The following is a 17,136-nucleotide window of genomic DNA, read 5'->3' on the forward strand; positions in this document are numbered from 1 at the left end:
GGGAGGGGGGGTCTGATACACATGATAGACAATAGAACGAAAATGCCCATGTTTATACCAATGCTGGCTGAACAATGAAGAGAGTACTGTTAAAATAACTGGGGATGTTAACACTCGGTAAAGTACAGTAAAATAGTGCCTGTCAGATAAGATGGTCCAAAAAATTTGTGATTAAGTCTTTTTTGCGTGGTTGATAACATCTTTCCAATGATTACTAAGTTTGTACCCATCATCACGGTTGAAATTATGTCTGTGTTTGTATATTTGTATGGCTTCGTGTACAAACCTTTGATGGTAGCCGGGAGGTTTGCAGAGAACCTTGGTCTCGGAAAAGACAATTTCATGAGAGCTCACCGAGTTGTAGCAATGATCGGCCACGGCAGAAGAATCAGTTCTGCCGTGTTTCAGATCAGCACAAGTCAGATCTGAAACACGGCAGAACTGATTCTTCTGCCGTGGCCGATCATTGCTACAACTCGGTGGGCTCTCGTGAAATTGTCTTTTCCGAGACCAAGGTTCTCTGCAAACCTCCCGGCTACCATCAAAGGTTTGTACACGAAGCCATACAAATATACAAACACAGACATAATTTCAACCGTGATGATGGGTACAAACTTAGTAATCATTGGAAAGATGTTATCAACCACGCAAAAAAGACTTAATCACACATTTTTTGGACCATCTTATCTGACAGGCACTATTTTACTGTACTTTACCGAGTGTTAACATCCCCAGTTATTTTAACAGTACTCTCTTCATTGTTCAGCCAGCATTGGTATAAACATGGGCATTTTCGTTCTTTTGTCTATCATGTGTATCAGACCCCCCCTCCCCCTCTCTCTCCATTGTGTTGGCGTGTGCAGTAATTGGCCGCTTGCGCACAAGCGCTTCCACGTCCGTCGCCCACCCTTTTGGCCTCGCCCCCCCCCCGCCCCCCCCCTCCCTCCCGATACGTTCCATTCATTGGCTACCATAGTCTGATGAGCTCCCCCTAAGTTTGTACCCATCATCATTTTCGTTCTTTTGTCTATCATGTGTATTAGACCTCCCCTCCTCCTCTCTGCCCATTGTGTTGGCGGGTGCAGTGGCTGGCTGCTTGCGCACAATCGCTCCATTGTGTTGGCGTGTGCAGTAATTGGCCGCTTGCGCACAAGCGCTTCCACGTCCATCGCCCACCCTTTTGGCCTCGCCCCCCCTCCCTCCCGATACGTTCCTTTCATTGGCTACCATAGTCTGATGAGCTCCCCCCTCCCTCTCCCTCCCCCCTCAACTCGCTTTTAAGGGATTACATTTTGAATCATTGCCTCACTTGATACAGCTAATCTGGCTGTGACGGTCCCACCTGATGACGGAGACTTGTGTTGCCTCCGAAACGTCGTGATTTTTGTTTTTTATTTTATTTTACTTTCTACGTGACTTTACCGAAAAAACCTAAGAAGATTCAAATGGCTTTGTTGCCAGGAGGCAACGGCGTTACCGTAGTGCCGCTATCAGAGCCGGCCCAGCCACTAAGCGACCCTTGCAATTGCAAAGGGCCCCGTGGCCAGCAGAGGGCCCCCTAGAGTCACTGCTAGCGAGTGGGTGAAAAAAATCATACATCAAAGGGGCCTCCAACCAAATTTTGCTTAGGGCCCCCAAAGGTCTAGGGCCGGTTCTGGCCGCTATTGTCTGCGCAGTGCGCAGTCTACCAGTGCTAAAACTGTACAGGGGTAACTACCGGTCCAGTAGCTGTAATATGATGAGGTCGAACGCTGGTAAGCCTCACAGTACGCTTTCTTACTTATCTACCAGTTATGTTACATATGGAGATCCGGGCTATCTGAAATTTGTTTTACACAAAAAACGCTATTTTGCCCCGATTTTACGTTGAATGTTTTTTTAAGCGTATTTTTTTAAACAGAGGAAAATGTATTCGGTTTGTCTGTACGCCCATCTGTCCAACCAATACATTCTCAGGAATGTTGAAAAATTAATTCTAATTCATAGACCCTCTGTACGTTGCACGGGAATGGAAATGACATCGTCGTTAATTTATTTGTATTTTTTTCCCTCGAATTTTTGGCGCCCCACTTAACTTGGCGCCCCAGGCAACCGCCTCGTTCGCCTTCATGGACGGGTGGCCGCCCCTGTTGAGTTACAATAACTTACTGGGTCCTAATTTGATGTGAATAAAAAAAAAAGTGTCCGTTCATTCTAGATTTGAAGCTTTCGTGACTGCAAGGATTCATATTCTTAGGTTTTTTTCGGTAAAGTCACGTAGGTAAAACATTAAAATTAATAAAAGTAAAATAAAAATCACGTTTCGGAGGCAACACAAGCTTCCGTCTTCAGGTGGAACCGTCACAGCCACGACAGCTGTATCAAGTAAATGAGAGATTACAAGAGCTACCACTCCGTATATATAATGGTTGGAGAGGGGGGAAGGGCCAAGTACGGCACACTTTTTATTAATATGGTAAGGTGAGGCTTAAGAGGCTGAGCCTTTGTTATGGAGAGGTACGGTTTGTGACTAAGCCTGGCCTACATAACAATAGTGTGAAAAAATAAACAACTAAACATGGTAAAACAAGCATGGCTGTCTATCAATAACCTGTAATAGTTGTCTGTCAAATAAGATGGTCCAAATAAGTGTAGTTAAATCTTATTTTGCATGGTTAATCACATCTTTCCAATGATTACTCAGTTTGTAACCATTATCACGGTTGAAATGATGTCCATTCATTATTGATCGCAAGGGGAGATGTCGGTGTTCACCAATTGTCACAAATGTTTTCACCGTAAGTGTGAGCAAAAGTCATCAAAGTGAAATTGCACAAATTAAAAGCGGTTTCTGCTTCTTTATTTCAATTTCTATTCGACGTTCAAAAAAGAAATATTGTCACGCACAAATGAACTGAATAGGTTATTTATTATTATTCACAAACAATGGTGCACAAAACGCAAATATAAAATACAAAAACAGGGGGCAGACATGGCTCTTATCATAAGAGCTGCTGGTATATTTTGGGAGAAAATTAATTGTTCTGGTAACAACTGATAATAAGTTACAATTTTAATCTAAGCCTTTCGTGCAAATCAAAAAATTGCATGGAAATGCACGTAGCCTAGCCACCGTTACCTGCAGCGTGCAGTCAGGCGCTAGGCACAGATCATCAAGACTATACGTATAAAGTTAACTTTTAAAATAAATAATGAAAACGTTGTGAGGGTTAATATATATGAAATAACCCGTGTCTTTACTTTTTGGCCACCCTGTATAATAATTTGTAATACATTTATACTGTATGATTAAATATTTAAAATCGACGTTTCAGGCAATGGCCCTTCTTCAGGGCACATCACAGTTGGCCCTTCATGACGTCGTTTGTAAGAGCACGGCCGAAAAATCAGGATACATCGGGTTATTGTATTTATTTGAACAAATCACGGAGGATTATTTCGTAAAATTTTAACAAATGTTAAGAATGAATTTGATTAACATTAATGCACGATCTATATTCTGAAATGCATATAGAACCTCTTTTAAACTACAGCTGCCTTCTCTCTAGCATGCATAACAACAAATTGACTTAGTTCATCTTTAGTCAATGGCCGTTCTTCATGTAATATTTTAAGAGTTCAAGTGAGTTTGGGGATCCTTTAAAAATATACTGTAAATATATATTTACTTCTGAGACATTTTATACAGATCGCCATTAGGTTCATGGACTAAAATTGTATATCTTTTGGTGATAAAACAGTCCCACGTGTGTTGGGATCCCAGTCCGGATGGGAGGAGTAATTGTGGATGTGTTGACTGCGTTGCTGTGGCAGGGCCCAACCATGACTTTGGCAGCTGGAGCGGAGGGCACCTCGTTCGGTAACGACCTCACGGTCTTGGCCCTTGGCCCCCACCTCGTCCAACGAGGTGCTGGTGGCGGCCGACGAGTGGCTCTGCACGCAACCCAAGCTGCCTTCCCCATGGCCGACCGGAACCCTCCCTGGTGCCAGCCACAGCACGCGAAAACATCAGCGTGTCTGTGCTGACTGCACCCCAAGGTGAGTGTGCGATCACGCGACATCGTCACTTCTCGTTAGGGTGGCAGCCACCAACAGAAGGGCCACTTTGGAGCCACTGCTGTTGCCGTTAACGAGTAACACGGGGAGCTCAAAACTCCCAGCAGCCAACGTGACAGGCAAATCATATTTTTCGCGAACTTGAGCCTGACACTTCAATGTGGAGCAAAATCTTCGTGGTTAAGAGTAGCAGCACGGGTGATGGCTGGGGCCACTGAATATCCACGCCAGTCCCATCGGCAGTGCGGCGCTCTGCGATGACGCCGGCTTCCGCCACCACCGTGCCCTTTGTGCAGACGAGGACGACGGCATTCCGGCGGCACGGCTCTCGCTGTTTGCGCCGGAGCGGCTGAAACTCAGGTGGGAGAGCGACGTCTGCAAGGGTGCCGGCCTGCGCAACCTGGGGCGCACACGCTTCCTCAACGCCGCGCTGCAGTGCCTCGCCTACACGCCGCCGCTCGCTAACTACCTGCTGCTGCAAGAGCACTGCAGCACCTGTAAGTACCCTCCCCCCTGGCACTCTCGTTTACCCATGGGCTCGGTTATTATGTCAGTTATTTTGCTGCGATACATTTCCCACTTGATGAGCCACTTCGTTGAGCCATCATTTGTGGTCCAGGTCGCTTCTGGAGAAGCTCATAGCTCAGTGGGCTTTATCTGGTAAAATATATAAAATCGACGTTTCAGGCAATGGCCCTTCTTCAGGGCACATCACAGTTGGCCCTTCATGACGTTTGTATGAGCACGGCCTCAAAATCAGGATACATCGGGTTATTGTATTTATTTGAACAAATCACGGAGGATTATTTCGTTAAATTTTAAGAAATGTTAAAAATGAATTTGATTAACATTAATGCACGATCAATCTTCTGAAATGCATATACAGTAATCCCTCGCCACTTCGCGGTTCAAGTTTCGCGGCCTCAGTGCATTGCCGATTTTTCGAACTGATTTAAAGGCCTCATTATACCTGTGCAGTAACACCATCATCATTCATCATCACATTCATCGAACTGCACAGGTCTGTCATCGTCGACATTGTCATCGTCGTCATTACTGGAGTCAAGTCTCAAGATACTACTGTCATTGGTGAGTGTAGAACACCATAATACGTATCGTATGAGAGAGAGTGAATGTATAATATTAAGGTTTTAAAATTAAATAGATTTAAGTAAAATATATATATAAAGTATAAATATACATATTTTGAACATTCTGGTACCCACACACACATATACGGAAATTCCTAAGGGGCCAATCCTACTTCGCGGATTTTCACCTATCGCGAGGGGTTCCGGTCCCCATTAACCGCAATAAACGAGGGATCACTGTAGAACCTCTTTTAAACTACAGCTGCCTTCTCCCTAGCATGCATAACAAATTAAATTAGTTCATCTTTAGTCAATGGCTGATCTTCATGTAATATTTTACGAGTTCAAGTGAGTTTGGGGTTCCTTCAAAAATTTACTGTAAATATATATTTACTTCTGAGACATTTTATGCAGATCGCTTATTGGTTCATGGACTAAATTTGATTCATTTTGGAGATAATTCAGTCCCACGTGTGTTCGGATCCCAGTCCGGATGGGAGGATTAATTGTGGATGTGTTGACTGAGTTGCTGTGGCAGGGCCCAACCATGACTTTGGCAGCTGGAGCAGAGGGCACTTCGTTCGGTAACGACCTCACGGTCTTGGTCCCCACCTCGTCCAACGAGGTGCTGGTGGCAGCCGACGAGAGGCTCTGCACACAACCCAGCTGCCTTCCCCATGGCCGGCCGGAACCCTCCCCGGTGCCAGCCACAGCACGCGAGAACATCAGCGTGTCTGTGCTGCCTGCACCCCAAGATGAGCGTGCGACCACGCGACCTCGTGACCTCTCGTGAGGGTGGCAGCTACCAACGCAAGGACCGCTTTGGAGCCACTGCTGTTGCCGTTCACGAGTAACACGGGGAGCTCAAAACTCTCAGCAGCCAACGTGACAGGCAAATCATATCTTTCGCGAACTTGAGCCTGACACTTCAATGTGGAGCAAAATCTTCGTGATTAAGAGTAGCAGCACGGGTGATGGCTAGGGCCACTGAATATCCACGCCAGCCCCATCGGCAGTGCGGCGCTCTGCGATGACGCCGGCTTCCGCCACCACCGTGCCCTTTGTGCAGAGGAGGACGACGGCATTCCGGCGGCACGGCTCTCGCTGTTTGCGCCGGAGCGGCTGAAACTCAGGTGGGAGAGCGACGTCTGCAAGGGTGCCGGCCTGCGCAACCTGGGGCGCACACGCTTCCTCAACGCCACGCTGCAGTGCCTCGCCTACATGCCGCCGCTCGCTAACTACCTGCTGCTGCAAGAGCACCTGTAAGTACCCTCCCCCTGGCACTCTGGTTTACCCATGGGCTAGGTTATTGTGTCAGTTATTTTGCTGCGATACAATTCCCACTTGATGAGCCACTTCGTTGAGTCATCATTTGTGGTCCAGGTCGCTTCTGGAGAAGCTCATAGCTCAGTGGGCTTTATCTGGTAAAATATATAAAATCGACGTTTCAGGCAATGGCCCTTCTTCAGGGCACATCAGTTGGCCCTTCATGAAGTTTGTAAGAGCACGGCCGAAAAATCAGGATACATCGGGTTATTGTATTTATTTGAACAAATCACGGAGGATTATTTCCTTAAATTTTAACAAATGTTAAAAATGAATTTGATTAACATTAATGCACGATCTATCTTCTGAAATGCATATAGAACCTCTTTTAAACTACAGCTGCCTTCTCTCTAGCATGCATAACAACAAATTGAATTAGTTCATCTTTAGTCAATGGCTGATCTTCATGTAATATTTTACGAGTTCAAGTGAGTTTGGGGTTCCTTTAAAAATATACTCTAAATATATATTTACTTCTGAGACATTTTATGCAGATCGCCCATAGGTTCACGGACTAAAATTTTATTTCTTTTGGTGATAAAACAGTCCCACGTGTGTTGGGATCACAGTCCAGATGGGAGGAGTAATTGTGGATGTGTTTACTGCGTTGCTGTGGCAGGGCCCAATCATGACTTTGGCAGCTGGAGCAGAGGGCACTTCGTTCGGTAACGACCTCACGGTCTTGGCCCCCACCTCGTCCGAGGTGCTGGTGGCGGCCGACGAGTGGCTCTGCACGCAACCCAGCTGCCTTCCCCATGGCCGACCGGAACCCTCCCTGGTGCCAGCCACAGCACGCGAGAACATCAGCGTGTCTGTGCTGACTGCACCCCAAGGTGAGTGTGGGACCACGCGACCTCGTGACCTCTCGTTAGGGTGGCAGCCACCAACGCAAGGGCCGCTTTGGAGCCACTGCTGTTGCCGTTCACCAGTAACACGGGGAGCTCAAAACTCCCAGCAGCCAACGTGATAGGCAAATCATATTTTTCGCGAACTTGAGCCTGACACTTCAATGTGGAGCAAAATCTTCGTGGTTAAGAGTAACAGCACGGGTGATGGCTGGGGCCACTGAATATCCACGCCAGCCCCATCGGCAGTGCGGCGCTCTGCGATGATGCCGGCTTCCGCCACCATCGCACCCTTTGTGCAGAGGAGGACGACGACGGCATTCCGGCGGCACGGCTCTCGCTGTCTGCGCCGGAGCGGCTGAACCTCAGGTGGGAGAGCGACGTCTGCAAGGGTGCCGGCCTGCGCAACCGGGGGCGCACACGCTTCCTCAACACCACGCTGCAGTGCCTCGCCTACACGCCACCGCTCGCCAACTACCTGCTGCTGCAAGAGCACTGGAGCACCTGTAAGTACCCTCCGCCCTGGCACTCTCGTTTACCCATGGGCTCGGTTATTGTGTCAGTTATTTTGCTGCGATACATTTCCCACTTGATGAGCCACTTCGTTGAGCCATCATTTGTGGTCCAGGTCGCTTCTGGAGAAGCTCATAGCTCAGTGGGCTTTATCTGGTAAAATATATAAAATCGACGTTTCAGGCAATGGCCCTTCTTCAGGGCACATCAGTTGGCCCTTCATGAAGTTTGTAAGAGCACGGCCGAAAAATCAGGATACATCGGGTTATTGTATTTATTTGAACAAATCACGGAGGATTATTTCGTTAAATTTTAACAAATGTTAAAAATGAATTTGATTAACATTAATGCACGATCTATCTTCTGAAATGCATATAGAACCTCTTTTAAACTACAGCTGCCTTCTCTCTAGCATGCATAACAACAAATTGAATTAGTTCATCTTTAGTCAATGGCTGATCTTCATGTAATATTTTACGAGTTCAAGTGAGTTTGGGGTTCCTTTAAAAATATACTCTAAATATATATTTACTTCTGAGACATTTTATGCAGATCGCCCATAGGTTCATGGACTAAAATTTTATTTCTTTTGGTGATAAAACAGTCCCACGTGTGTTGGGATCACAGTCCAGATGGGAGGAGTAATTGTGGATGTGTTTACTGCGTTGCTGTGGCAGGGCCCAATCATGACTTTGGCAGCTGGAGCAGAGGGCACTTCGTTCGGTAACGACCTCACGGTCTTGGCCCCCACCTCGTCCGAGGTGCTGGTGGCGGCCGACGAGTGGCTCTGCACGCAACCCAGCTGCCTTCCCCATGGCCGACCGGAACCCTCCCTGGTGCCAGCCACAGCACGCGAGAACATCAGCGTGTCTGTGCTGACTGCACCCCAAGGTGAGTGTGGGACCACGCGACCTCGTGACCTCTCGTTAGGGTGGCAGCCACCAACGCAAGGGCCGCTTTGGAGCCACTGCTGTTGCCGTTCACCAGTAACACGGGGAGCTCAAAACTCCCAGCAGCCAACGTGATAGGCAAATCATATTTTTCGCGAACTTGAGCCTGACACTTCAATGTGGAGCAAAATCTTCGTGGTTAAGAGTAACAGCACGGGTGATGGCTGGGGCCACTGAATATCCACGCCAGCCCCATCGGCAGTGCGGCGCTCTGCGATGATGCCGGCTTCCGCCACCATCGCACCCTTTGTGCAGAGGAGGACGACGACGGCATTCCGGCGGCACGGCTCTCGCTGTCTGCGCCGGAGCGGCTGAACCTCAGGTGGGAGAGCGACGTCTGCAAGGGTGCCGGCCTGCGCAACCGGGGGCGCACACGCTTCCTCAACACCACGCTGCAGTGCCTCGCCTACACGCCACCGCTCGCCAACTACCTGCTGCTGCAAGAGCACTGGAGCACCTGTAAGTACCCTCCGCCCTGGCACTCTCGTTTACCCATGGGCTCGGTTATTGTGTCAGTTATTTTGCTGCGATACATTTCCCACTTGATGAGCCACTTCGTTGAGCCATCATTTGTGGTCCAGGTCGCTTCTGGAGAAGCTCATAGCTCAGTGGGCTTTATCTGGTAAAATATATAAAATCGACGTTTCAGGCAATGGCCCTTCTTCAGGGCACATCAGTTGGCCCTTCATGAAGTTTGTAAGAGCACGGCCGAAAAATCAGGATACATCGGGTTATTGTATTTATTTGAACAAATCACGGAGGATTATTTCGTTAAATTTTAACAAATGTTAAAAATGAATTTGATTAACATTAATGCACGATCTATCTTCTGAAATGCATATAGAACCTCTTTTAAACTACAGCTGCCTTCTCTCTAGCATGCATAACAACAAATGTAATTAGTTCATCTTTAGTCAATGGCTGATCTTCATGTAATATTTTACGAGTTCAAGTGAGTTTGGGGTTCCTTTAAAAATATACTCTAAATATATATTTACTTCTGAGACATTTTATGCAGATCGCCCATAGGTTCATGGACTAAAATTTTATTTCTTTTGGTGATAAAACAGTCCCACGTGTGTTGGGATCACAGTCCAGATGGGAGGAGTAATTGTGGATGTGTTTACTGCGTTGCTGTGGCAGGGCCCAATCATGACTTTGGCAGCTGGAGCAGAGGGCACTTCGTTCGGTAACGACCTCACGGTCTTGGCCCCCACCTCGTCCGAGGTGCTGGTGGCGGCCGACGAGTGGCTCTGCACGCAACCCAGCTGCCTTCCCCATGGCCGACCGGAACCCTCCCTGGTGCCAGCCACAGCACGCGAGAACATCAGCGTGTCTGTGCTGACTGCACCCCAAGGTGAGTGTGGGACCACGCGACCTCGTGACCTCTCGTTAGGGTGGCAGCCACCAACGCAAGGGCCGCTTTGGAGCCACTGCTGTTGCCGTTCACCAGTAACACGGGGAGCTCAAAACTCCCAGCAGCCAACGTGATAGGCAAATCATATTTTTCGCGAACTTGAGCCTGACACTTCAATGTGGAGCAAAATCTTCGTGGTTAAGAGTAACAGCACGGGTGATGGCTGGGGCCACTGAATATCCACGCCAGCCCCATCGGCAGTGCGGCGCTCTGCGATGATGCCGGCTTCCGCCACCATCGCACCCTTTGTGCAGAGGAGGACGACGACGGCATTCCGGCGGCACGGCTCTCGCTGTCTGCGCCGGAGCGGCTGAACCTCAGGTGGGAGAGCGACGTCTGCAAGGGTGCCGGCCTGCGCAACCGGGGGCGCACACGCTTCCTCAACACCACGCTGCAGTGCCTCGCCTACACGCCACCGCTCGCCAACTACCTGCTGCTGCAAGAGCACTGGAGCACCTGTAAGTACCCTCCGCCCTGGCACTCTCGTTTACCCATGGGCTCGGTTATTGTGTCAGTTATTTTGCTGCGATACATTTCCCACTTGATGAGCCACTTCGTTGAGCCATCATTTGTGGTCCAGGTCGCTTCTGGAGAAGCTCATAGCTCAGTGGGCTTTATCTGGTAAAATATATAAAATCGACGTTTCAGGCAATGGCCCTTCTTCAGGGCACATCAGTTGGCCCTTCATGAAGTTTGTAAGAGCACGGCCGAAAAATCAGGATACATCGGGTTATTGTATTTATTTGAACAAATCACGGAGGATTATTTCGTTAAATTTTAACAAATGTTAAAAATGAATTTGATTAACATTAATGCACGATCTATCTTCTGAAATGCATATAGAACCTCTTTTAAACTACAGCTGCCTTCTCTCTAGCATGCATAACAACAAATTGAATTAGTTCATCTTTAGTCAATGGCTGATCTTCATGTAATATTTTACGAGTTCAAGTGAGTTTGGGGTTCCTTTAAAAATATACTCTAAATATATATTTACTTCTGAGACATTTTATGCAGATCGCCCATAGGTTCATGGACTAAAATTTTATTTCTTTTGGTGATAAAACAGTCCCACGTGTGTTGGGATCACAGTCCAGATGGGAGGAGTAATTGTGGATGTGTTTACTGCGTTGCTGTGGCAGGGCCCAATCATGACTTTGGCAGCTGGAGCAGAGGGCACTTCGTTCGGTAACGACCTCACGGTCTTGGCCCCCACCTCGTCCGAGGTGCTGGTGGCGGCCGACGAGTGGCTCTGCACGCAACCCAGCTGCCTTCCCCATGGCCGACCGGAACCCTCCCTGGTGCCAGCCACAGCACGCGAGAACATCAGCGTGTCTGTGCTGACTGCACCCCAAGGTGAGTGTGGGACCACGCGACCTCGTGACCTCTCGTTAGGGTGGCAGCCACCAACGCAAGGGCCGCTTTGGAACCACTGCTGTTGCCGTTCACCAGTAACACGGGGAGCTCAAAACTCCCAGCAGCCAACGTGATAGGCAAATCATATTTTTCGCGAACTTGAGCCTGACACTTCAATGTGGAGCAAAATCTTCGTGGTTAAGAGTAACAGCACGGGTGATGGCTGGGGCCACTGAATATCCACGCCAGCCCCATCGGCAGTGCGGCGCTCTGCGATGATGCCGGCTTCCGCCACCATCGCACCCTTTGTGCAGAGGAGGACGACGACGGCATTCCGGCGGCACGGCTCTCGCTGTCTGCGCCGGAGCGGCTGAACCTCAGGTGGGAGAGCGATGTCTGCAAGGGTGCCGGCCTGCGCAACCGGGGGCGCACACGCTTCCTCAACACCACGCTGCAGTGCCTCGCCTACACGCCACCGCTCGCCAACTACCTGCTGCTGCAAGAGCACTGGAGCACCTGTAAGTACCCTCCGCCCTGGCACTCTCGTTTACCCATGGGCTCGGTTATTGTGTCAGTTATTTTGCTGCGATACATTTCCCACTTGATGAGCCACTTCGTTGAGCCATCATTTGTGGTCCAGGTCGCTTCTGGAGAAGCTCATAGCTCAGTGGGCTTTATCTGGTAAAATATATAAAATCGACGTTTCAGGCAATGGCCCTTCTTCAGGGCACATCAGTTGGCCCTTCATGAAGTTTGTAAGAGCACGGCCGAAAAATCAGGATACATCGGGTTATTGTATTTATTTGAACAAATCACGGAGGATTATTTCGTTAAATTTTAACAAATGTTAAAAATGAATTTGATTAACATTAATGCACGATCTATCTTCTGAAATGCATATAGAACCTCTTTTAAACTACAGCTGCCTTCTCTCTAGCATGCATAACAACAAATGTAATTAGTTCATCTTTAGTCAATGGCTGATCTTCATGTAATATTTTACGAGTTCAAGTGAGTTTGGGGTTCCTTTAAAAATATACTCTAAATATATATTTACTTCTGAGACATTTTATGCAGATCGCCCATAGGTTCATGGACTAAAATTTTATTTCTTTTGGTGATAAAACAGTCCCACGTGTGTTGGGATCACAGTCCAGATGGGAGGAGTAATTGTGGATGTGTTTACTGCGTTGCTGTGGCAGGGCCCAATCATGACTTTGGCAGCTGGAGCAGAGGGCACTTCGTTCGGTAACGACCTCACGGTCTTGGCCCCCACCTCGTCCGAGGTGCTGGTGGCGGCCGACGAGTGGCTCTGCACGCAACCCAGCTGCCTTCCCCATGGCCGACCGGAACCCTCCCTGGTGCCAGCCACAGCACGCGAGAACATCAGCGTGTCTGTGCTGACTGCACCCCAAGGTGAGTGTGGGACCACGCGACCTCGTGACCTCTCGTTAGGGTGGCAGCCACCAACGCAAGGGCCGCTTTGGAGCCACTGCTGTTGCCGTTCACCAGTAACACGGGGAGCTCAAAACTCCCAGCAGCCAACGTGATAGGCAAATCATATTTTTCGCGAACTTGAGCCTGACACTTCAATGTGGAGCAAAATCTTCGTGGTTAAGAGTAACAGCACGGGTGATGGCTGGGGCCACTGAATATCCACGCCAGCCCCATCGGCAGTGCGGCGCTCTGCGATGATGCCGGCTTCCGCCACCATCGCACCCTTTGTGCAGAGGAGGACGACGACGGCATTCCGGCGGCACGGCTCTCGCTGTCTGCGCCGGAGCGGCTGAACCTCAGGTGGGAGAGCGACGTCTGCAAGGGTGCCGGCCTGCGCAACCGGGGGCGCACACGCTTCCTCAACACCACGCTGCAGTGCCTCGCCTACACGCCACCGCTCGCCAACTACCTGCTGCTGCAAGAGCACTGGAGCACCTGTAAGTACCCTCCGCCCTGGCACTCTCGTTTACCCATGGGCTCGGTTATTGTGTCAGTTATTTTGCTGCGATACATTTCCCACTTGATGAGCCACTTCGTTGAGCCATCATTTGTGGTCCAGGTCGCTTCTGGAGAAGCTCATAGCTCAGTGGGCTTCATCTGGTAAGATTAAAAAAAGTTTAGTTTTATTTGTACTTTGTACTCTCATCGTTTTTGTATTGTTTGATGTTGTAATGTTCTGACCCCGTGCCCCTACTGGACATTTTTGAAACAAAACTTCTTAGCTTATCGGATTCCTCCAGTATAAATATTCAGATTTTGGTAAACACGAGCACATGTGGCGATCGTGTTTAATAGGTCGGACAGATGTTGCTTTGGCTTGTAAAGCATCTCGCGATGCAATTAGTACGTAGACGCAACATTAACTGCGATTGTTGCTGGTGCCAGGATTCGAGCCTTTGTTGTTACTCCCCAGCCGGGCTGAGTGCGAGTGGCGTGCGCTGACGGATTGTGCCACCTGTGCTCTCGTTCACAGGCCAACAGAGCGACTTTTGCCTGATGTGCGTCATGGAGCGTCACGTCGTCAGCACGTTCAACAACTCGCAGCGAGTGTTGACACCCAAGGTCATCACTAAGAACATCATGCCTGAGTCCCACAACTACGTTAACACTTGCACTCGGAGGAGACGTTATCCCCGCGATCTTTCTCCATCCGTGTTCCAAGTCCTTTGCACCACTCCTTTTGACATATCTGTTGGGGAGCTCTTGAAGGATGTCATCAGATCCTGTACCTGTCACTTTGTCCCCATGTCAATTTCTCTGCAGGCATCGCCAAACACCTGCGCATTGAGAGACAGGAAGATTCCCACGAGTTTCTGCGCTACGTGGTAGATGCCATGCAAGCCTCATGCCTCTATGGCCACAGCGAGTGAGTACTGCGCGCCAGTCAACATGCGGCAGTCGTTCTGCAGTTCGGTGCCTCACGGCTTCCTCTTGGTTTTCTGCACGATTGTCCTTCAACGTCTGTGAAAAGCTACTCACACTTTTGTGTGAAAACCTGGGAGATGCAGAGGACCGGCCCTGCTGGCACCACGGTTCTTTCACCTTGTCCCTGACGTGGGCCATCTTTTGTTTGCGCATTTCACGTTGCCGATAAATATCGGTAAATCGATGTCTCGATGTTCGGTGGCGCCGTGACGACATTCCTCGTGTTGACGAGCGGCACGTGGCACGCCGAGCACAACAAAAGCGCCGGGCAACAGCACCACGTGATGGCTGCCAGCTTGCCCCCAGCTCTGTGGCTGTGCCGTGAAGGTGGTTGCCCTGTGCAGACGCGACCACGTTTCGTTGCTACAGAGCACGCGTTGCAGTACTGAAGGGAAAGAGTGAATCGACAGCTCGGGCAATGGTGTAACTCTCACACACGCGTGTGCATCCGGTAAAGTTGCTACTACTGCTGCTGCTGTAACCACCGTGTGGTGTCGTTCTCTGTGATGTGGCAGGCTGGACAGATACACGGAGGCTACCACCCTCATTTACCAGATCTTCGGGGGTTACCTTCGATCACGTGGTGAGTTGTGCGCATTCATCTACAAACTTGTTCACCGTGAGCAGCAAGCGCACCATCACAGTGTAGACGCGCTCGCGTCGCAGCGTTTGCACACTCTCACGCACGTGCTACACAGAATAACCTTTTACCAGTTGGTGAAAACTACCAATTACCTATGTCAGTGGGGAGCGTGCATTTAGTTTTACTAAGTTACATGTGACGTCCCTTCCTAATGCGTGTGTGCTTGTGTTTTGCAGTGGAGTGCATGCAGTGCTGCAACCACTCCAACACCTTTGACACGTCCCTGGACATTGCACTCCATATTAATGTAAGCAATGACGAAGCCATCGCTTAACAGTTATACATCTACATACGGTGCGAAAAAGTTAAATGTACATACATCACAAACATGAACAACCGCCATTCGCCACTAAGTGGCGGTGACGTCACCACGGTGCTCGTGCCAGCCTGAGTGGACATTAAGGCCACGTGAAGTGTCGAACGCCCGCTGGCAGGTCACGGGACAGACCCAGGTGCCATGGGTTGACTGACTGAGATGACTGGCTAATGCACCACCTGTGCCCCCTTCTGTGCCAACATACATCATACATCACACACATACATGAATCAGCCACTTAACATCCAAACACACTGCCGGTAGTGTGCGTGATCTCTCCTTTTGCGGTCGTACGATTTCATACAAGATGCGGGTTTTCGGAGTTGCCGTCACAATATAATTCTGCAGATGTTCATGGAATGCTTCTTAGAGTCCTCATTTGCGTTTCACTCTGTCGGCCAACAGAACTCATCAGATCTTGTGGAGGCATTTGAGGAGTTTTTTAACAAGGAGGCGCTGGACGAATACACCTGCAGAAAGTGAGTGGGCATCGTGTGTCGACACCCTGGATTCATTTGTAGCTTCAAAAGTCTGCAGATTAAATCAAATTCTAATAAAAGATAGTAATACAAATATTATATAAATAATACATAAAAAATAACTTACAATATATAACATAAATAAGTAACATTTTTTATCTTAAGAAATGAATACAAAAATAACGAACAACAAAAAGAGTAGACTTGTTGTTTGAAAGTTGTGGACCGCGTGCGATGGCTGGCGTTGTTGTCGTCGTGCAGGTGCTGTTGCAAGGGGGAAGTGACGAAGACGATGGCTCTCCACCGCCTGCCCAACGTCCTCACCGTCTCCATCAAGCGGTACAACCTCTACGGCGTCAAGATCAACCGGGTAACGATTCTGCCCCTCCACATCGTTCGAATTAAATTAGTTATTGACAGCCCTTTGGCAGTTCAACGCTGGAGAAAATGCCTCTCCATGCTGGAATAGGTCCGACAGAGAGACTCGCCCCCCGTCATGTGACTGTAGAATTTCCATCACTTGCTCAGGGCTATAAACAGGAGATGAGCACCGTCTTCAACGCTCAAATGAGCGAGACATCACGTCATCACTTTGACGTGTAACTGAGATGGTGCCCATCTCTGCTGCCCACCCCACCACCCCTGCCGTTTCCTCTCCTAACGTTTGTCTCTGTGCGCTGCCTGTAGAACATCACCTATCCGGAGCACCTGGACATGCAACCCTTCACCTCAACGTCTCAGGGCGAGCCCGCGATCTACTCCCTGTACTCGGTGCTGGTGCACAAGGGAGCCGACTCCAACAGCGGCCATTATTATTGCTACAATAACGTAATTCCACTTGTCACCATCAAACAATAACAACGCACATCTGAAATGCGCCCATAATGTTACAAATATCCGATAGGGAAGAATAAATAAAAGTCTTGCGTCTGTTCTTGCGTCTTGATGTACTTATGCAATTTCTACTTGCAGTATACTTTATTTATTTGTATTTAATGACTTCCTTAGCATTCCTACACTTTGCACTCCATTCAGTGTTGTAATGTTTGTTGTTGTAACTTTCTGACCCGCCCCGAGTGGACATCTGTTTAAAAGAGCTTCGTAGATCATCGAATTCTTTCAGTACAAATAAAGATTCTGATTAAATTGTTCCAAGGTCAACCATGCAGTGATATGTTCAGGCAGATCGTTCCGTAACTTCAGCACCATCATAGCAACTGTA

The sequence above is a fragment of the Lampetra planeri genome, chromosome 23 (genome assembly GCF_965212315.1).
Source record: "Lampetra planeri chromosome 23, kcLamPlan1.2.h2, whole genome shotgun sequence".
Taxonomy (NCBI): Eukaryota; Metazoa; Chordata; class Hyperoartia; order Petromyzontiformes; family Petromyzontidae; genus Lampetra; species Lampetra planeri.